This window comes from Poecilia reticulata, chromosome 4, assembly GCF_904066995.2.
Source record: "Poecilia reticulata chromosome 4, P_reticulata-male-v2, whole genome shotgun sequence".
In the NCBI taxonomy this organism is placed as follows: domain Eukaryota; kingdom Metazoa; phylum Chordata; class Actinopteri; order Cyprinodontiformes; family Poeciliidae; genus Poecilia; species Poecilia reticulata.
The window spans coordinates 30,363,623-30,385,884 of record NC_088833.1 but is presented as its reverse complement, the minus strand read 5'-3'; the positions used below and the strand labels follow the sequence as shown (position 1 = coordinate 30,385,884).

The following is a 22,262-nucleotide window of genomic DNA, read 5'->3' as shown; positions in this document are numbered from 1 at the left end:
TCCTGTTAAGTATGAGAAGTAAGTAAAGACAGTCTGACAAAAGTCAATGGTGCAAAGTCCAAAACATCTAGGACTGAAAAACACTCACCATCTACCTGCTTCTTGACAAAAATAGTAAAACAGTCAGTAATATGGCAACAGCTCACTTTTAAGGACATCTAGACGTTGTGAAGACAACTTGTTGAAATTTAATGTAAGAATCAGAAAGAGGAAGCAAGAGGCATTGTAGTGGCTTCAAATGTTGCATGGTCATTGGTTCCAGACAAGCTGGTCTGATTACTTTACAAACGTCTGACATACTGGGACATACTGGGATTTTTCTCTCAGGTTTACAGAGAATGGTTCAAGAAAAGCATTAACATCCAATGAGGAGTGGCTGTGTGGACTAAAATACATTGTTGATGTGAACGGTCAGAGGAGAATGACCTACACTCAGGGGTGAAAGTAAGGGGGTACGGCAGAGTACTGCGACTAAACCTAAAAGATTTAGTGGGGGTACGCAGTACCTGCAAGAGAGGGGAGCGGCTGTCTGCTGTAAAAAATGAATGGGTTCACTGTGCAGCTGTGAGTTCACCCACTAATCAGCCGTGATCGATTAGTTTTTCAAGAACAATCTAAAACACGACTTAATCAATGAATACTGTTTTTCTCATTTTATATTGTTTCTGAACTGTTCGTGCTTTGCCAGAGCAGGGGGGCAATATGTCGATTGCGGAAGGTTTTGAGTCGATCTCAGCATTAGGTGACAAACTGAACGCAGCCAGGAGGCTGAGACCAGCACGTCCTCCTCTGACTCCTTATCAAAACATTCGTAACTTTATTAAAGAACAACAAAAAATCAATAAAACGTGTTCAAATTAATGACCCAACTACAATAATAATCTCAGTGATCATAGTTTCTACAAGGTGTTGCGCAATTCTGTGCGTTTCGATTCCATTACCAAAATAACGAGCAGAGCAGGAGTTTAAAATGAACCAATCAACCACAGCTGATCAGGGAGGCTTATTAATGATCGCAAAATAAATATCAAGCCTGCAAACCTAATACCGTATCGGACTGAATATTATGTTTTTTTAACCTCTTCTTGCGCAACTTCCTGCGCTTGTGGAGCGCAGGAAGTTGCCATGACAACGGCTGTGCTTAAATGACAGAGGAGAGTAAAAATGTGTGAGTGGTTTAGTGTTGATCACCTGTTCAGGTTGTTTTCCTTTGTCTTGGCGCATCACAGCCGCTGTAATTTCTGTACATTCAATAAATGACAAACTTGGACTAATAACCTCGTTCTTTGTGAGTATACGCCATTTACAACAAACATCAAACACGGTAAATGCGTTTTTATTAACCTTCCTATGGTGTTAGGGTCCCTACGGACCCGTTTTGAGTTTTAGCATGCATAAAAGTACTTCATACATTTGTTTTTTGCGTTGAAACTTTTTGACTTTGTCAGGGACTTCCATTTAAACAAAGTAAAATAATAATTATTTTTTTTACTAAATTATAAAGTGCTCTGGTGAAAAAAATGACTTTTGTGGTGTTCGGGTCATTTGTGACCCGGTTAAAATTTTCGATTATAAAACAATAAAAAAATGCCAAAAATTAAATCATAAACACACAATCAACCAACAGCCTCTTCCTCCAACCACTTGAAGTTCATTTAGGGGCTTTTCTCTTTGCCTTTTTGCGAGAACAAACAAAGGGAGACATGTCCAGGCTTGTCAAGCCATTTGAGTGTAGACATGGTGACTTGCAGAGTACACATCTCCAATTCACAGGATGCAACAATGAGGAGAAGATTCACTGTAAATGAAGCTTTGGATCACATATTTGCTGCAAATGAGGCAGAGGACACACAAGGATTTTAGCGATGGAGATAAGCAGGCCTCTGAGAACGAAGATGATGTGGAGTACCAATTGGAAGAAACAGACACAACTGATCAGTCTGAAGAGGAGGTCACTGGTGCTGAAGCTGCTCCTGCTGAATCATTCCAATCCAAACGTGGCAACATCCGTTGGAGCACAGTTCCTCCTGATGTGCATGGAAGGACAGCTGCTGCAAACATCATCAAAATGACCCCTGGGGTCACGAGGTTTGCTGTGACAAGAGTAAGTGACATCAAGACGTGCTTTGATCTTTTTTTGCCATTGTCACTAAAAAAAGTCATAATTGCTATGACAAACCTTGAGGGGAAAAAAGTCCATGGCAACACTTGGAAAGACATTGATGAGACGTACCTGGATGCCTACATTGGTGTTCTCCTCCTTGCTGGAGTTTACAGATCCAGTAATGAGGCAACTGAGAGTCTCTGGGATGCATCAACGGGCAGAAATATTTTCCGGGCAACAATGTCTCTTCGGACCTTTCAGATGATCTCAAGAGCCCTCAGATTTGACAATCGAGACACCAGAGCAAAATCTGACAAGCTTGATAATATTAAAATTAAAATCTTTTTTTTGTTGAACATTTAAGAAATGTGTTTTAATATCTCTCAGTTACACTCAGGTAACAGAACAACTGATTATTTTGTTGCCTTCTTCTCTTAAGGTTCATTTGACCACTTTTTAGACATTGAAAACGAGGGCTATTTTGTTAAAACAAAGGCCCAGGGGGCCACAAAAAAATATTAAAACCAATCTTTTCATGGATAAGGGAGCCCAACCAGCTAAACAAGAGTTAAGAAAACATTGGATTATAAAAAATTGTTTTTAGGGCATTTTATGGCTGATTTAATACACGGGTCCAAAATGACCCGCTAACACTACAGATGGCAGGAGAAAGCTAACACTAGAGGAAGGTTAAGTATTTAACAAACAAATGGCTTCTACCACGATAATTATGTGAAATTAAATTTATTGTCTAATATTAAAAAAATAGTTTGGTGCTGTCGGGCTCAGAGTCTGAGAGGCTTTTCCTTTATCAAACAAATTTTTTTGCCTCTTATTTAGTGGAAATATTGATGTTGATGAGATTTTCTCCAAAATAATAACCTTTTTCAACCTTTATAGCTCCACTGTTGAAAATGAGGCTCTAACATTCACAAATGACATTAAAATAAAATCCAGTCCAACATCTGGTTTGAGGTGATTCCTCTGGAACCTGTTGGAGGAAAAATATCCCAACTTCAGAAGATGAGCTTTAACCTAACAGAGCTCTGTGGTTCCTCCTGTCAGTATGAGAGTCAGGGTGAGGAGGCGCCATGTTAGGAAGAGAAGTGGAAGCTGCAGGATCTTCAGAACAAACAGGTCATGATACTAGGCTACTGATTGTCCCGCTGTCTGGACACAGAATCAATATAACCAGTTTAAAAGCTAAAATAAATGGTTATATGCCAGACATGGAAAACTGGGATGCAGTCCATGCCATGATGTTCAGGATTTAGGTCTCATGGCATCTCAAGGTGTCAACATTGCAGCCAGTGGGCTGAGAGAGGAAATACAGCTTTATTTTGTAGCAATTCAAGAGCTACCCAGCTTTATATATATATATATTTTTTTTTTTTTTTTTTTTTTTTTGTCATAGTACCCCCAAGAATTTAAAACTACTTTCACACCTGCCTATACTAAGATATTAATTAAACATGTGTTATAACTAAGATATGCGGAATACCAGCTCTGAACACATCCTGTCCAACCATGTAACTGATGGGCTACAGCAACAGAAGACTTGTGTATTTAATAAGGATAGTTTCAGGACTTCACAAATTTTGTGGATCAAACATGTTAAACTGCATAAACATAAACCCTATTTTTTGTTTGCAATGTAATGAAAACCGACACATTTTAAAGAAAATTTCTGATGTTTTAAAACGTCCTGATCAGCTGATTCTCTGTCCTGGTCCAGCCCGTCTGCTCCGTGTTTACAGAACGCCTCAGCGGCTAGTGAACGGTATAATCCATTCTGTCCATCCTCACACTTCTCTGTGTGTCTGTGAGGATCGCTTCAGGTTTTTAAATCAGAAAAGATCACAGAAAAACCCAAAGACAAGATTACAGACATACACTCAGGTTCCACCCATTTAGTACCATCGATGCATCACCTGTAACACATCCAGAGAGGAGCTCCATGAAGTAAAAGCATCACCCCTAAAGGCTAAAGCCTCCTGTTGTCAAATACTCCTAAAAATAGGCCATGTCTCCTTTACTCTCACAATAGGGGATTACAGTCCAATCAAACAAATGCTTTCTGTAACTGTACATCAAATAAAAGTGCCTGTCAGTGGGATTCATCCCAGGGGACACCAGAAGTACACACCTGTGTGTTTCCAGACAGCCTGTAGAAGCGCAGACTCTCCTCTATGAGGACATGGATCTACTCATCTGTTCAACTCTACATACTATGTTGTGGGGATAAGGGCTCCGTATGGGCCCCATACTCATGCCGCACAAGAAGTGCTGTCTTAGGTTTAGTGGTTAGGTTTAGGACTATGGGGTGAAGTGAGTTTAGGTCAGGGTTAGGCACGTACTGGTAATGGCTATAAATCAAAAAATGACTGGAAGTCAATGCAAAGTTTTTACTTGGATGCAAGTACAAGGATATGTGTGTGTGTGTGTGTGTGTGTGTGTGTGTGGGTGTGTGCGCGTGTGTGTGTGTGTGTATGAGAGAGAAAGAGACTTCTGTGAGCTGAGATAAGGCTTAAGAAATGTTTGAGGTGAATTAGAATATTGAGGATTAGCCCAAAGGACTGCAGCTAATTACTGTTTTGGTGGTCCACAAACCTATTAATATTTTTCCCACTTAGTCGATTCATTTTAACCATCTCTCTGCTCTCTGATGTCCCATCATCTGTTCTGAGCATATATTATATGTATGTTTTCACTCATGCAAGTGTGTGCAATCCTTTACATAATTTCACACAGTCTCGTGGTACAATGATGTGTGATTTCTTTCTCTGATTAGTTTTAATTGAAAGTTTTAAACACTTATGTCAAACCTAGATTATTTTTTGTATCACATACAATAGATTTCCGTTTTTGGCACACGCACGCACATGATTAACAGCACGCCTGGTCTCATCAGAGTTAAATGATGATGAGGATCCAGCCATGAAAGTCTGATCTATATACATGGAACAAAGAAACTGGTATAGAAACTATTTGTCACAGAATGCATTGCATTAACCCAAGAAGAAGAGGAAGAGTGTTACAGTGTGAATACATGGCATGGCCAACAAAACTGGCCTCCTTCCCTTTTCTGGAGCTGTAACAGACAACATCACATGGGAACCAGCCTCACTGGGAGCAGAGGACTGTTTCTTCCAAGAAGTACATATTCGGTACACTGTGACTGTATTCCGACCAAAGGAACAAGCCTTGACCCTGGCTTATTTATAATTCTGCAGAAGGAATCTATGAATTACAGGTTCCCCAAACAGAATCACTGCCTCTGATCTCGTCACTGAATCAACTGAGCCGACGCTTCGCCTGCTGTGAAAGTCCCCAAACCACCAGACCTGAAAGAAAAGGAACCACTTTTTCCTCAACCACCGACTCCCTTCCTTCACTCATTCACTACGCCTCACTGATCACTGGAGATCCTTCAGTTCAAAAGAACAATTAGAGCATCAGAGCAGAGGCTAATTAGATCCGAATAAAAGAATCAAGGTCATTTTATGAGTTATTTTATGTTTTAGTCTTGCATATTTTGGTGCTGTGAGTAATTGACAAAATATTTCTGAAGCACACTAAATTAGTTTGAAAGACTCATTTTCAACCTTATTCTGAAATAAGGTATTCTCAGGGTACGGTGTCCATGTGTGCTATGACCCAAAGGAGAAATCACTTTACAATATTTAGTTATTTATAACAAAGCGTTTGCTGTTTGCTGCTATCCTTCCTGTCTGACTGTAGCTGTTCAACATGCAAAGCAAAGAGATTAGTTTATGAAGCAGGAAAAAGCTCTTTGCGGAAGTTTTGTCTGCAAATGATTAAGTGGAAAGTTCAGTAACCAGATCTGGACATTTGAAAACAAAGCTTGAATTTTTCAAACATTTGATGTAAATGAGAGCTATTTAAACACATTTAAATGAAAATAATACAATTCCAGCAGCTCTACATGTAAGCAGCTGCTTTCAGAGTGCATTTATTTTAGTTTAATCCAGAAATGGTCATTTGAAGTCAAATTTTTCTAAACACTTTACAAGGACAATCATTTTCCCCTCACTGTCTGAAAGATATTTCAGAGCATCAGTGCCAAAATTGTCTACATCTCTCAGATGTGGAAAGATTTTCATTTTATGCTGTGGTTCACTCAGAGCCTTGCAAATCTTAGTTATTCTTTCATGTTTGTGTGTTTTTGGTTTAGTTTTGTAAGAAGAGGTTTTCCAGGAATTCTTCCAAAGAAGAATGTTCATCACTCAAAAAACAATGAAACAAAGAATAGATGTCTGAAACAAAAAAAAGTCTGATTTGAATCACGTTTTAATAAATTTGGCATGTTTTAGACGGGCAAGAAAGTAGAAGCTTATTTATATAGCAGCACAGATGCAACTCAAGATGCAGTATGGAAAATGACGTTGAAATAGAAAAACTTTAACTTTCATCTAAAGAGCTTATTTTGTTACTTAGAACATTTGCATCTATAGAAGTTCTTACTATTAAAATATAAGCTTTGACATTACAGGACTCCAGATCTTCAAATTACTGTAGATCAATTGACTGCATGTTTCTGCTGGTATTTCATCTGTGCAGATGAGCTCCAGGTCTCTGAGACTGGAAGGACTCTTTGCCATCACCTTAATCTTTACTTCCCTTCTCGAGAGCAAGAGAAAGTTTCCTCTTGCTCTCGATGAAGGCAAACACTTTTTTCCTCTGCTCCCTCCCTGCCCATGCCTGCCCTGCTTCCTCTGTTTTTGTCCTGTCTTTTTCTATATTTTTGCACATCATCCAAATCTACAATTTATGGATCTGGTCAACCGATCTTTCAATGCAATTGATCAAATTTTCGATGAGAAGTCTGGGCACAGGAGAGCCCTCTTGTCCTGTGGGGACACACCCGGTGGGATTCACCCTGGATTTATTCATGATAACAGGATTTCTGCTGTTTGGAACTTGTGGATTCCTGGCTTATCGACAAATTTGTAACGGACTTGACTGAGCTAGCGAACACTTAGACTGTTGGTGTGGACAGAGACGAGGACTCTAAAACTCACTAACAAAATGGAATCGATCTTGGAGAAGTTGCTAGTTTCGGCTTAGTGGAATGATCAAACTAATTTAGATGATTGGGAACTGAGATGTATCGGACAGACTTTAGGGAAGATTGAAATTTATAATCTTCCCGACCAAAGACATTCTGTTTCTGAATTGGCTATCCCCGTGTGGCCTTCGAAGGGCTGCATATCTCTAATCTCCTTGAAGATATGTAAACACAACGCTCTTTCCTCCTCACTCCCTCCTGTATCCATGGAGTTGCGAAGCTGAACGCTCCTAAGGACATTCCTAGATAAACAACATCTTATTGGACTCTGCCAGGGCACTGAGGACCGTTTCTTTGTGGCCCTTTGACGTCACGGCCTTCACTCGTGTCTTTGTTTTGCCCCTTTGTTTTGTCTGAATGTTGCCACCTGCCCTACTGTGTCCTTTCCTCTTTTTTGTTTTAGAAACGGTGGAGTACTCCCTATTTAACCCAGGAAAGGATTATTTTAATTTATTAGTAATATAAGAAATTGTGGAGTACGCACTATTTAGATCATTATACAACCCAGAAATGGAATCAGAATTAGAATAACTACGAACTTGGAATCCAGAAATACTTAACAGGATTCGTCACTGCTTAGTTTATATTACTTTCAATAGCTTATTTTATCAGAAACTGTAGAGTACTCACTATTTAGAAATGGAATTAGATACTTAGCAACCCTGAACAGGAGCACCTTGGTTACATACTTTAGAACAACATTAGATTAGTTTTCTTTCCTATGGTTTGTCATTTTGTTTGCATTTCCTTTTAACTCATGTAAAGCACTTTGAATAGCCTTGTTGCTGAAAATGTGCTATATAAATAAAACTACCTTACCTTCTCTGTGTAGTAAGCTTAGGGTTATTGTATTTGTAGGGAAAATAACTAAAATGTAAAAATCTAGGAGAGCACACAGAAAAAAAATAACTAAAAATGTCTCTAATACACGGAAATTAACGGCAGGTGTGGTTGGCAGAATTTAATTCTGTATTTTTGTGGTAAAATTCTGGCAACCACAGCTGCCGGTACTTTACCGTAAATGAGAGCCTTTTATTTTTTATACTGCACTTGTACATGTGTTCATCAACAGGATCAATCAGTCTAAAAGTGAACTTGGATTTGTTTTAGCTCATTACCTTGTTCACAAAAAGAAGAAGCCACTTTGTCTCTCAGGCTGAAGGTCATCCATTTAGTTGGGCATGCCAATGAAAACCTTTGTTACTGAATAGAAAGCCTCTTCATTGCTCTGAAAGCTGGAAGATGAAATGGTTTGTGTTGCGTTCTGAAACTTCAATACAGCGTTAAGAAAAACCGAGTTCAACTCCGGGGCATCTATGGGAGGGAAATCACCAGCTAGATGTTTTTAATCAGGCGTCCTATTCTGACTGATCAGAGGCCAGCAGTGTGACGATGTTCTGGAAAGATGGAACTTACTGATGTGTGTTCAAGCATGCTGTGAAGCAGGACAGATGTCTGAAATGACGGCACATTAGATCTCAGCATCCAAACAAACTGGTCCAACAGAAACTATGAAAACATGGCCTGTTATGAAGAAAAAAAAAACTCAAACTCTTGTTTAATGTTGACTGAGGTCAGAAAATATTGGAAAATCTGAAGATTGGGTCCCATTAACTTAGCATTATTAAGCCTCCTTGAATAAAACGCAAGAGCTTCTGTCTACGCAAACCTGTAACCTGAAATTGCACCATTGACATGTTAACATGAACAGAGTTTCCTAGATTTAACTTAAAATCAAAATATCACCTTCAAAAATGATTTTTGCAAGTTATTATTTTACGATTATTTTTGAACTTATCTGGTGTCAGTGGAGCTTACTAAATTGCTTAGTGCTGTAAGCTACCCTGTGAGGAGTATGGCTACCACATCTTTGTCAGCAATAAAATATCTTTGCTTCTCCTGTTTGGCCAGGATGTAATTCAGCAGAAGAAATTGAGCTCCATTGGAGAAATCCCAGATGGAGCACTGAAGGGAGATGAGAATTGAGTGGAACGGCATGGGAATGTTTTTTGAGGCGTTTATTGCCTCTTCTTGATAGTTTCTTAGGCTGCATTGTATTTCACTTGTGATACTCTTGTTCTAATATATTCTGTCAACAGTTCTTAAGTTTTTAGACAACTAAAAATGAAACATGTACCCCAAGTTTATCAATGGAGCAGTTGTGTCATCACACCACTGATTGTTTTATACCTGTGAAATAGAATCACTGCAGTCACTCTATTAAGCACAAAGTCTCTCAGCAAAAGAAGAATCGGAAGTTATTTTTTACATTTAAAACCAACAGTACACATTTAAGCTGCACCCCTGTCATTATATTTGCATTGTTTCCAATTTTGGCGTTTCAAAATGCTACCTTGGAACCATAGTTTCCAGCATCTGGTGGTTTTTAATATGGGTTGGATCAATGTTTAGGAAAACATCATAATTTAACACTGTCAAATGTAACATGGCACAGAGGGTGATTGACGGTGCCAAGACAATCCTGAGCTCCGATTGGTTGTTTCTAGTTTCAACTGGGTGTACGCAGAGGAGCTTAATTTTTTTCACAGATCAGTCTCATACCATAATGTCACAACAGTGACAATTTCAACAAATACTGTATGTCAAAAATATTTTTGTAAAAGTTACTCTACTGCAGCTTTAAATGGCAGTGAATGTCTGCATGTTCATTCACACATTTAAAGTGTATCTGTATCTTCTCCACAACGATGAGGTTTCTTTTCCCTGGTGTCACATTCTGAGCCTTCGGTTCGACTCGGCCTGTGAACTGTCTGCACATTTTTTGCAGTATCAATTTGTTAGGAAGAAAGCAGGGATAGAGAAATAGTGGAGCAGCATGCTTCTGTTGCCATGGTTATTACAGACTTTAGATGCAGGCTGATGTAATCGGATACCCGTTTTTTTGGCTGAAATTGGACTGATTTCTGACATTGATATGGGATTAGGAGACCCTTAGTTGTAAAATATATATGTGACCAGCAGGTGGAGATCTTTTTAAAAGTGACAAGATGCACCCGAACACAGATTTAGCAGTGCACAATATTTTATTTAACAATTTCTTTAAAACATTTTTCTTTAAAAACGAGGCTTCAGGCCCACTACCCAGTCCCTGGAACAAAAGGAGAAAAGGACAGACAAATTCAATTTGTCTGTCCATCCATGAAGCAACTTGGGTGTCTTCATGGATGGAGCAATGTCTATGGAGCGGCACATAAATCAGCTTGTTAGGAATTGTTTTTTCCAAATTCGGAACATTTCAAAACTTCGTAAAATGGTGACTTATGGTGAGCTTGAGATGATTATTCATGCATTTGTCTCATCTAGACTGGATTATTGTAACAGTCTGTTTACATGTCTTAATAAGAGGGAGTTAATGCGTCTGCAGGTAGTACAAAACTCTGCTGCACGCCTGCTCACCTGCACCCACAGGAGGGAACATATTACTCCCATCCTCAAAAGCTTGCACTGGCTGCCTGTAACTTACAGGATGCACTATAAAATCCTGGTATTGACTTTTAGAGCTCTTCATGGACAGACGCCAGACTACATTAAGAACCTCATACAGCCTTATGTTTCAACTAGGAGCCTCAGGTCGTCGAATCTGAACTTGTTGACGGTTCCTCGGACCTTTTTTAAGACTCGTGGAGACAGATCTTTTAAAGCTGTGGCGCCTCGCCTATGGAATGAGCTACCTTGCACCATTCGATCTCTACATTGCATAGACACTTTCAGGAAACAACTTAAGACCCACTTTTTTAATCTTGCTTTTTAGTGTACTACTGTGTTTTATTGTTTGTATGTTGTTTTTAATTTGTTTTATTTTTTATACTTTGTGCAGCACTTTGTGATCCTGGTCTGTGAAAAGTGCTATAGAAATAAAGCTCACTTACTTACTTACTAATTATTCCAAACAAAATGAACAAACATGCAAAAGAAATTGGCAAAACAAAAAACACGCAATGCAAAAGAAAATAAATCAAAAAGAAAACAAATTGGCACTTACACAACAAAACGATAAAAGAATATACTTCAAACAATGGAACAAATCGTTGTCATCAAGTTCCAAATGCCCTTCGATGGGGACAGAGGAGCAACGCCCCGCCCACACAGCCTGCCCAATCCGCAACCGGTCTAGTTGATAGCGGCCCAAACAAACAACGGGAAGACAAGACAAAGACAGCAGAGCGTCCAAAGTGCTGCAGCTCCAAACACAATCAGAAAATCAATTAACGGTGGATCCAGATAAAATAAATCAAAAGCTAAATAGCAAGTAGCTTACCCAGGGGTGGAAACACAGCCCAACCCGGGAGGAAGTGGGTCAGCAGGCGAGGACCAGACGGAAGCCGCACGCCACAGCAACCCCCAGCTGCAGCCGGCAACGCCATCAGAGCAACACTGCAGAAACGCACGACAGGTGTAGCACCCCAAAACCAATCATGATCTCAGCCACGGATAGCAAAACTGCCACTCACGATCGCAGACGAGTCGACCAAACCCACAAGCCGACATGTAGCCGCCGACCGTAGCAAGAGTGGGAGAAACAAAGATGCACGCGCCCAACTATAAAGGCATTCGCCCCGCCCACCAATCAACGGTGCCGAGTGCACAGAGTGGGGGAGGGTGGAACACCATCCCACCACATATACATAATGTCGGTAAATATTGGTTAACAGCAATATTAATATCATATATCGATATCTGCCCAAAATTGCTTATGGGTGCATGTATTATTTTTGTGGCTTTACACAAACATAACAGTAATAAACTGTGATCATAGTTGATATTCCAGCTGATTTTCTATGACCAGATGTTTTAATCCACAGCTGGAGCTTCCAGTAGGACATGAACTGTCAGTCTGTATTGCTGTTGCTGCTAACAAAGCTCTCCATTTTGCCACAATAAGATGCAGATATGGTCATAATCACTGTTTTATACTTTATAGTGGTGAAGCATTTTCTTTGTGTCACAAATCAAAGCCATTTCATGTAGCTTGAAGTCTGTGAGCACGCCTGGAGCAGGGAGACTGTGTCCATCATGGCTGATTTGCAGAATAAAGACAACTCACAGTTTTCTGGTTTATTTGGGCAGTAAGTGCCATGATGGGATGTGTACCATTCTCCTGCATCACTCTCAACTTCTTTGTTTCTCCCCCTTCAGTCATGTCAGCCATGTATCTGGTGTATGTATCTTCCTTGTATTTATTGTCTTTTGAAAAAATATTTTTGAGCTGCAAGCCTGACCTCTGACCTCTGTTATCTGTTATCTGGCATGTGGAACCTTTCGTTAACGGGCAGTGGAAATTCATCATGACCTTGTTCGTTTCTTTTTAAGGATTCCCAAAAGATTTCCACATAAGAGGAACGTTTTTTCTTTTTTCATTTCATCTGCTTTGAAATCCATGTTATGCACAAACTGCATCAGAGGGAGTTATTGGTGGCATCTGTTTTCCAGATGGATGAAGTTGTTTATATGTTTTCTGTTTGTTGAGACCTGTCTGTTAATTCTCAATCTCATCAGTTCAGTGTGACATGCAACACTGCGTCCCGCCAAACAGCAACACCGAGCACATGTATACGGTCATAAAGATTTGTGTTTGTGTCCACTGGACGCCTCAAGTAAGAGCAGACCTGTGAGGAGAAGTACTCCTGAGCATGCAGGGACCTTTACTGCCTCACTGTCCACACCTGCATTTTCTCCCATCAGTCTCCATAGCTTTAGTCTCACTTTGGTCGTTTCCACTAGAAGGTCATAACTTTCCTCTTCCTCATTAAAGGCTGAGTCACATTCTGTGTCTGGGTTTGTAGCAGATTCCACCCACACAATCTTTGAAACAGGACATTGTTGTTCTCTAGCAATGTTAAGTGCCACAGCATTTATTATGCCTGATGCGCCTCTTTGTGTTGGGTTTGGTTACTCGCTTGACTTTCTGCAGCTGTTGCATGACGGTAGATTGGATGCTTTTATGTGAAAATGTCAAAGGTGAGGCTCTGACTACAACCTCTTGAACTGTGACTCTTTTTAAATCAGCCATAACATATTCTATATTTAAAAATGTCCTTCTATCCTTCAGCTGCCTCGTTATACACAAAGTCCAGAATTTGTCATTTTGTTACAAAAGGCTTTGTTCTTGAGACACTTAATCATTTTCTGTCCTCTTGTCGCTGGTGATTCAGCAGCACAGAGAGGATGGATGGAGGTAATTAAGTTGGTCACTACTTGAGCTTCAAACAGGAGAAATTCTGCAAATTCACTAATCATTGGAAACTCTTTTTTTCTTGCATCATAGCCTTTGTAACCTGATATTTTTTTTCTGGCAGCTGTCTAGTCTGATAGTTTTTGTGTCCCTTTTGATTTTCTTCACAATCATTTTTTTTTTATTTTGACCTTTGACCTCATACCTGGTCTGGTTTCCTCCAGGTATTCTGATCAGCTGATTCATAATTTTTGAAGAAAGTTCCTTGGAGTAATTTCAGAGCCCTGCCACAGAAATGTTTTTGTACTTTTAATGGATTGTATCCCAGTTGAAATGCTCTCATGAAGGATATTTTCTAATGAGTGCATTGAAGTGGTTCTGACATAGAAAGCCTGTTTATTGTTATATCCTGCAAAGGTTCAGCCAATTCAGAAATATGGACTGGTTTGGATAAAGCTGATTGAAATGACCCACCAGGTTATGCTGTGCATCAGCCGTCTGTGTTTTCTCTCTGTTATAGTCTTAACGTCTGGCACAAGCTTTCCTCACTTTCCTTCCAACATGGAAACACTCTTGCTCAGATCTTTGAACTTTAAGTTGCTTGCCCTGATGCTCTCGTACAGCTTTTATTTTTCCTCATCTTTCTTCCTGTTCTAGTCAATCTTCGGTCTCCTTTGCCGCCACCTCTGCAGTGAAGTTGTCTTATTTTCATATGATGTGAGATGATGAAGAGCAATATGAAATGTGGGATCAGGCAACAGTAGACTCATGAAAAGAGAATGAAAAGGTTTAATCTAGAAACTCCAAGGCAACATTGTGCTTACCTTAATTTAACTTTAGGCCACATTTTGAAAGCGCAAGCAAAGTAAAACTCCATTAGCTAATGGCCTTCATGACTATAAAACTGAATATCAGTTTGTGAAGGAGTAAAGTATAGGTTACTGCCCTCTGCCGTGTGTTCCTGAAATACAAAAGAAATTATAAATGGGACAGATTTTTTAAAAGTTGCTAAAACATTGTTTAAAGATTTACAATTAAAATTTCTGGCAGCAATGTACTAAACTCAAAGGTTATTAGGAAATACAAGATAGGATTGGGATTCAATATTCACACTAAATATCATGTAAGCACAAGGTCAAGGCTTTGTGGACAGGAGGGAGGAGGTCTGCAACTGTTTGGAGCAAAGTCAATATAATCTGAGATAACATTCTGGGCAATATTGATGCCAGTATGACTGTTAAATTCCACCACAATAACGACTTTATCTGTACTTAACACTGAGCCAAATAAGAAATCTGAAAAATTAGAATCTATAAAATCAGAATAGAGGCTTTGTGGACTATATAACAGTTGAGAGTTTAGTCTTTATAACCAGGATAAAAAAAACAACAACAAAAAACTATGGGGTAGATATTTAAAAAAATTTAACAATGTAGTTGCTAGTATTAATGTATTACATCTTTTTAATAGACAGTTACTCTCCTCTTCTTCTTCCTCTTCCTCTTCCGTTATTTAGAAGAATGTGAAAGACATTTACTGATTGATGTTGATTTACACCAAGATAATTCATACGGCTTCTGTCAGTCAGGCTTCTGTGAGGAAAAACATCTGTCTGATTATAAGAAATTCTTTCATTACCAAAATCTTTGAAGAGATTCCATGTTTAGTAAAGCCTCATTTAGTTGTTTTGATCAGTTGAACAAGTGTCAATTTTTCTGATATTTTCACTATCTATACTTTTTACGTTGCTTTTTTAGTCTATTTAGTGGTCAGGACTCAGTGGAGTTGAGTCATAAATACTGTTTGATGATGGATTTCTACTTCACTTTATCCTGCCCAATAATTTTAACGTTTCAAGTCAGTTATTAGGATTCTTTAAAGGCAAATGAGGCAGAAAGAACACTGAGGGTTTACAACTAAAACTTCAAACTCCTTTTTTAAAAAAACAGGGTTTGTTTGGTTACCATTCCTTTGATGTGCTGTATCCTTCTAACCAGTGACTGCAGCAGCAGTTTGTTGAATGATGCTGACTGTTTCATTGCAATTCACACCTCATTGAAGTTGATAAGAAAGATGTCATGGGAATAACCCACTAAAGGACAACTGATATCTCAACCTTCTGCTAAATTAATGGGTTTTGTGGAAGGGAGATGTAACAGCTTACCTGTCTGGGGAGAAAAGACTTCAGGAGGAATGGATTTTCTTCTGCACAAAGAGACAAACTTGTCACCTTGGCCATCAGTTCAAACAGGAAAAAGGTATTTTATGTGTGGATAAAGAGTACCTTAACGCATGAGAAACCCCAACAGAAGCAAAGGGTATAAATTACTGAAATGTTTGGTTCACATCTAACTATGATTGCATTAACCATTAGAGAGAAAACAATCTACTTTCCTTTTTGCTTTCTAAAGCTCCAGTCACCTAGATTTAAAAAAAAAGTGCTAAACACAGAAACTTAATTATGAGGGATCAGCTGTAACCTTTAATCCTCAGCTCTCATGTATGCTGCAAACTGGTGAATATGAAAGATTTTTAACAGCAAGTGAGAAAGTTTCATATTCATATCACTGTAGGCTGAATGCTTTATAATGACTTACTTTGTCACTCCTCAGCGTAGGAATATATTCCTCTATGACTTCTTAAAAACAATAAAAGTTGCAGTCCAGTTGTTTTTCTCCTTAACCAGGTAAGATACCTGTAGCCTGCGACTGGTGTGTGTTTCTAGGACTGGTGTGTGTGTGTGTAGGATTGGTGTGTGTGTGGAGCGGTTCTTGATGTGCTGACTCCAGTCTCCAAAATTCTTGAGTGCATTGTGCTTGACATTCCTCTCACAGCGATTGTCCCTATTGCTGCTTCACATTTTCCTACTAACGTTTTTCTTTCCACTGAACATGTAATGACCCAGTTACATGAATCTATGTGAGCTCAAATTTAACTCTCTTTTTTATTTTTGCAATATTCACATTTTTAGAGCTGTGGGCCTAATTATAAATTCCACTTTCTGTGTTAATATTCTAAGGGTTCTGTTAGGTGTTAGCATTCCCTGGCAGGATGCCCGAAAGGCTAATCTCTTTGATGCTAGTAATTTTAGAAATGGGAAAACCATTCCATGAAATAATTGCATACAGTAAAAGTTATGGGGAAGAGGCTTTGCATATATTGCCAAGTTTAAAAATCCTTGAAATGAACAATGCCATATCTTAAAAAGCATTCCTTTCTCACACCACTATCAGCAGCAGAACTTCTGCAGCCAAACTGTTCTAAAATCAACTTTCCTCTATTTTAAAATGGGGTATTATGCCAAATCAACATTTTTTGTTTTATTTTGTGCTGTAATGTCATTAGTTGTTCCAAAATAGTACAGTTTAAGTACATTGATAAAAGTATATTTAGTATAAAATTTAATAGTATAAAATTTAGTATACTAAAGTATACTTTTTTTCACCTGGGAGGCAGAACCTGGTAAAATAAAAATCCACAAGAAGCACAAGAAAATGGCTTTAAGATACAGTAGCTGTCCACTGCAGTGACCACTGTGCATGAAAGGGATAGTTTTGTTCACTCAGTGTTCTCTTCTTGTTTTGAGATTGTCATTTTAATAAATTCTATGCAGAAACACATTTCTTCTCTCTCCCAAAGCTGATGGTAAATGATGCCATCCTCCTTTGGCCCTGGTTGGAACTTCTTGTTGTTTGTTCTTGATGCATCATTTGGACAGAACTTTTTTCTTGCATGGCGCTCAGCACCCGTTATATAGAAATACGTCATGTGAAGAACCTGTGGGTCTTTCCAAGAGGTCTGCAGCCATGTTATTGTGAAGTATGAAATGTCTTGTCCAGAACAAACTTTATTCAACATGACATCTCTAGTAAAAGAACAAATTTCTATGCTTTCATGGAGGTTATGTGTTGGCCTTTAGCCTTTATCTTTGGTATAGCTTGATTGTTTTGTGTTGCATCACTGTTGAGTATTCGTCACAGCCCATGTTTAACATTCCTCTCATGTCTCCATCTGCCTAACAGCTTCCAGTTCAGTAAATCATCATCACCTACAACATCAGGTTGTCAGGCTTTGGGTCCAACTTCACAACAAATTATGACCGAGTTGACATTTAACCTGTTGGCTGCTTATCACTTCTTTTCTCTCTCCTTGCTCAACCTGTTGGTTTGGATGAATAGTCATAATACAATTGAGTACTTTGTGAGATGTTCAAACCTTAACAGGTTTAGAACCAAATTATGCATTTTTATTTACGTCTTCCTCCCTGCTGTGTCTGCTGTTCTCACGTTTTTATGATGCTGTTTGTTCTCGGATGTTCTGAAGTTAAACGTTTTGATTATTCAAAAATTCAGCCAACAGTGTGATTTTGTGAGTGGCTCGTCTTTGTTAACATGATGTCACATTCATGCAACAAAATGCTTCCTGTTCCTGCTTTAACTGTTAATAGGTTCATAAAGCTGTGATTGGCTGGAGGCCCAACATTCTGCAACACAAGAGATGAAGTGAGTCAGGGGCCCCATCATGAATGTACTCATGGGCAACAAAATATAATGATAAAACTACACAATTATTTGCTAAAATATTATCTCTGCATTCAGTGAGAACTTTTAAAACTTTAACAGTATTGAACATCTTTTCACATGTATGTGATCTGAGAGAATACAGATAAAAACTGCTTTGGTTTAATTGAAACAATATTTAAACTTACTGTACTGTTTTCTTGGCAGCTCTGTTTATGCCTCTCTCGGGTCTACAGGGCCACATAAAAAGTTCTGGCCGTTAATGATCTTGAACAGAAAATGATCCCAACGCACTAATGCTGCATTGATGATTGATCACATCTCCAGAGATCAATAGCGTTTGCAAGTTGTCACATGAAAACCAGGGTTTCTTTGCATGATGTCCAGTCTCTGCAGCATGTTCTGTTTCATTAAACATCTGTTGCTGAGCTACAGCTGTAACATCAGGTTTAAAAAAAAACATACTAAGAAGCTTTTTCAAACCCCTGATCCATGGCCAAGTTTTTGACAGAGTGAAGAAATGAGATTAGTCTGCAGAGAGGCAGCAGCCCAGAGGACGAGACAAAACACATGAGCCCCATGTTTACTGGTTACAGATGAAATTTTCGCTAAGAGTTATGGATTGTGTTTAAGTGGAAATAAATCTACATACTCAAGTATCAGAGGACAAGAGTGGAAAAGCTCGGTCTGTCACGATGGTTGCTCTGGCATCTCCTGTCTGCAAAGCTGGAGCTTCCACATGACTTTAGTTCCATAACTTACATCCTTTTCACTTTCATGCTTCTTTCTGTTCAGGTGATTGATGCCCGATTGTGCAATGCAGGTAAATACTGCAAATCACTAGAGGCTTTTTTGTCATTCTTGTAATATTAAATTAGACAGACCTCATGAAATACAAAAGGTACTTTCAAAATAATTATTTAATTTATGATATTTTAAACAAACCTGGAATTAAGTGAATGCATAATTACTCCACTTGTTAAATCATCAATTCACTATGATGAATTACATTTATTTGCAACATTGGAATAAATTTCCCTTGCTGAACCCTGGGTTGATTACCACCAGAGCTTCAGAATAAACTCTTATGCTAACTAGCTAGGCTAAATGTCTAAAACTAAAGCTGGGCATTTTAGAAAACCATCATACAGTCAAGCAGAGGGTTGGCAGGGTGATGGTTGCTCAGCATGTGGTGCAGCTGAACGATCTCAAACCCTAATAGCAGAGTAGGTATGTTAGTCACTAGCGTCTCCAAAGCTGAGACAAGTGAGTAATCCTCTCATTCGCCAGCGCTGGCAGCTAAGTTACTGATGCCAGCCTCTCATTAATCAGATCAGCAGCCAAGAAGGCAGCTGACCAGCTGGGCTGGAAAACCTGACTCCGTGGATCAGGTCTGTTTGTCCAGAACATCCCACAGTGTCTCATTTGGATTGAGAACTTGAGAATTTGGAGGACAATGTAGCATCCAAATCTTTGTGTTCACTAAATCATCCCTGAACCATTGTTGCTTTGTAACAGGACACATTTATCTGCTTTAATGCTGCGTCTGTCTCCGTCCTGACTGGTCTGTTGCTATGTAGCCACAAACGCACCAAACTGTAATCCTCTTTGTATTCTGACACCTTTCTATCAGGACCAGCAGTTTGAGCTGCACTGGTTCATCTGAACACATGGAACAGCGTTTAGCATCCCATGTGGATCGGTAAGTCCCTCCAGCCCATGAGCCATCTGTGGTTCATCCCTGTTCCTTTCTTGGACCAATTTTGATTCTGGCTTAAGTCCTCCCCCTAATTTTTTTCACCAGCTTCTCACAAATTGACTTTGATGACAAAATTATCACTGCCCCAAATATATCGTATGCCATGATGATGAGATAGTGTGATTTGTCTGATTTGTGTGTATTGACAATGACAAACTAGGCTGAAATGCGCTGGTTTTATAAATATTGGCAATGGACTTCACCCCAGCATGATCGACTAATAACAAGCACAGTAATATACAGCCTGCTGTTCAACAGTTGTAAACATGAGGATCGGCATAGCAACAGTCTCCATGTGGCTGACAGCATGCTTTTGGTCATTAGAAAACTTTTCCTGCTTGAGCTCATTCGGTCATGACATTCTTGCAATGCTCTGCACAGATTAGCTGCTCATTTCTCCTCTCAGTATCTGGAGCATGATGGGGCAGCACCGCAGTTCTTGTCATGATCCATACGTTCCTACCAGCAGTGGGTGTCAGAGCGATGCTCCCATGTCTCCATGGGTAACAGGGAGTCTCACCTTTTAGAGCCCGTGTAAATCACCATGCATGAGAGTCAACTGAAGTGTCACTGCTACCACATTTCGAGAGGTCAAGGGTTAAAAGTGTTTCATCCAGGAGCCTCTCCCTCTGTTTACCCATCTTCTTTAAGTTGGTTTCATATTTAAAATCTGATTTTCCCTGATTTTGTATTTTAGCACATCCAGTGGAAACCTATACTAGTGTTTTGGAGGGTGGACAGATTGGAGCTGGTCTGTTCTGACCCACACAAAGAGTAGATGGGTTGCACTTAGTTAAAAAATATGGCTTACTTTTGGCTGCACTGTGAATGTAGCCTAAGACTCAAAAGTAAGCAAAGAGATCAAAACACACAAATAAACTAAGAAACTAAACGCCAAGGAATAAACTATTGCTTTATTAGTGACTAATAATAATTAATACAGACCAGCAACCTGAATATTACCTATTGAACAAAAATAAACAGCAAGGCAATGATCAATACCAAACAGGAATAAAAGCCCAAACATCTAAAGATCATAAAACAGAAATATTGCAATTCATTTGGAAACAAACAAAAATGTGGCCCCTGATTACTTTTAACTTGGAAGTTTGGGCCCATGAAACAAAGGCATGAAACTTAACATTAGGATTGAGAGCAAAAATAAACCAGTGATTAAAACTGAATTGACTTTATATGTATGGTTGGATTAAATTGACTTTTTTTCTATAGCGTCTTAATACCATATTTACTGTCAGTTGACACCATCTAAATTAGCGGTTCTCAACGTGGGCGGTACCGCCCCCCAGGGGGCGTTCAGAGGACCGGCAGTGGGCGCTGGCGGACATTTTTACAAAAGGGGGGCGCTGGGATGCCTTTGGGGGGCGTTTGGGCGAAGGTAAATTTTACACCTTAAATGCACAACAATACCAGTTTAGACTTTGAGCAACTTGGTAAAACTGTATTGTTGAAACATTAAATCATGCTTGGCTGCAACTGTATCGATGGCCGCTCTTCTATTCAGTATTTGTTAGCTTCTGTTAGCTTCTTGGCGCAGCTCCGTTCTCCTGCTACTGGTAGCTAAAATCACGATACCATCACTGTGTATCCCTCTGAAAAATGAACCCATTTAAATAAAGAAATCCCTCCATGGGAGATACCACGATAGAGAGCGTTCATTTTATAGCGTTAACACCGGTGCTGTAAATGGTCCGGTATGAAACTGGGGTGATAGAACAACACAGCACTTTTAAACTTCAATAATCAGAATGCAGAAATTGTTTCCGTTGTTTTAAAAGGTTTATGTCAGTCTGCCTTTTCCCCATCGATACGCTTCCTGACCGCCCTGCACCTTAGGGCTTAAAAAAAAAAGACGCGCACATTGCGCAAAACTCTGAAACAGGAGAAACGGGACATAAAACGGAGCGACGAACTAGATGTGAATTATGGCATAAAAACAGAGAATCTGACGCTGAACAGTGAAAGATAAACACATGATGTGAAACATATGACAATTAGGCGGCGCAGTAGGTGATGAGATTACTGATGATGAGCGTCAATAAACGATCAAATAAATCTAGCAACAGGAAAGAAACTTAAGTGGACATAGCAATAAACCAAGAGAGGATAATACTAATCAAAGGAAACTAAATGGAAATGAATGAACAAAATGCAAGAATAAACCAAGAAACTAAAGTAAATACAGAGGAATAAACTGGTATGGCAAGACATTTCGAGCAACAATTAATACAAAGGACTGTATGGCAAGAATAAACAGACACTATTTCCAGATAAAACAAGGTAAAATAATATTGTTGAAGTGCCATGGGTTTGTTGAGACCACATCTAATACTGAGAATAAATATAACTTACAGACCATAACAGCAAAGAACTGATCACTTATTTATGTTTTTAATTAGATTTGATATTATTTATTTCTTCAATATTATTTTTCATGTCAGTGTTAATGTCATGAGGCTGATGACTCCATGACACTTTCAATTTGACTCATTAGGATTTGATTAAGAACCAGATTTGTTCTTTGTAATTTCTGTCCAGTAAAACTATTAATCTATAAATCTATAGTCAGGTCTATATAA

The 22,262-nt window shown here is 39.0% G+C and overlaps 1 protein-coding gene and 1 long non-coding RNA gene across 2 annotated transcripts in view; one reads left to right on the top strand and one right to left on the bottom strand.

Annotated features, from left to right (window-relative positions):
• slc1a7b (solute carrier family 1 member 7b) overlaps positions 1 to 22,262 on the top strand; it is a 61,122-nt gene that overhangs the window by 3,292 nt on the left and 35,568 nt on the right. The window lies entirely within an intron of this gene.
• On the bottom strand, positions 16,872 to 18,304 carry LOC103464009 (uncharacterized). The gene is made up of 3 exons (XR_533571.3): positions 18,095 to 18,304; positions 17,673 to 17,869; positions 16,872 to 17,544 (listed from the first exon to the last, which is right to left on the bottom strand). It is a non-coding gene; the product is annotated as an uncharacterized LOC103464009 (long non-coding RNA).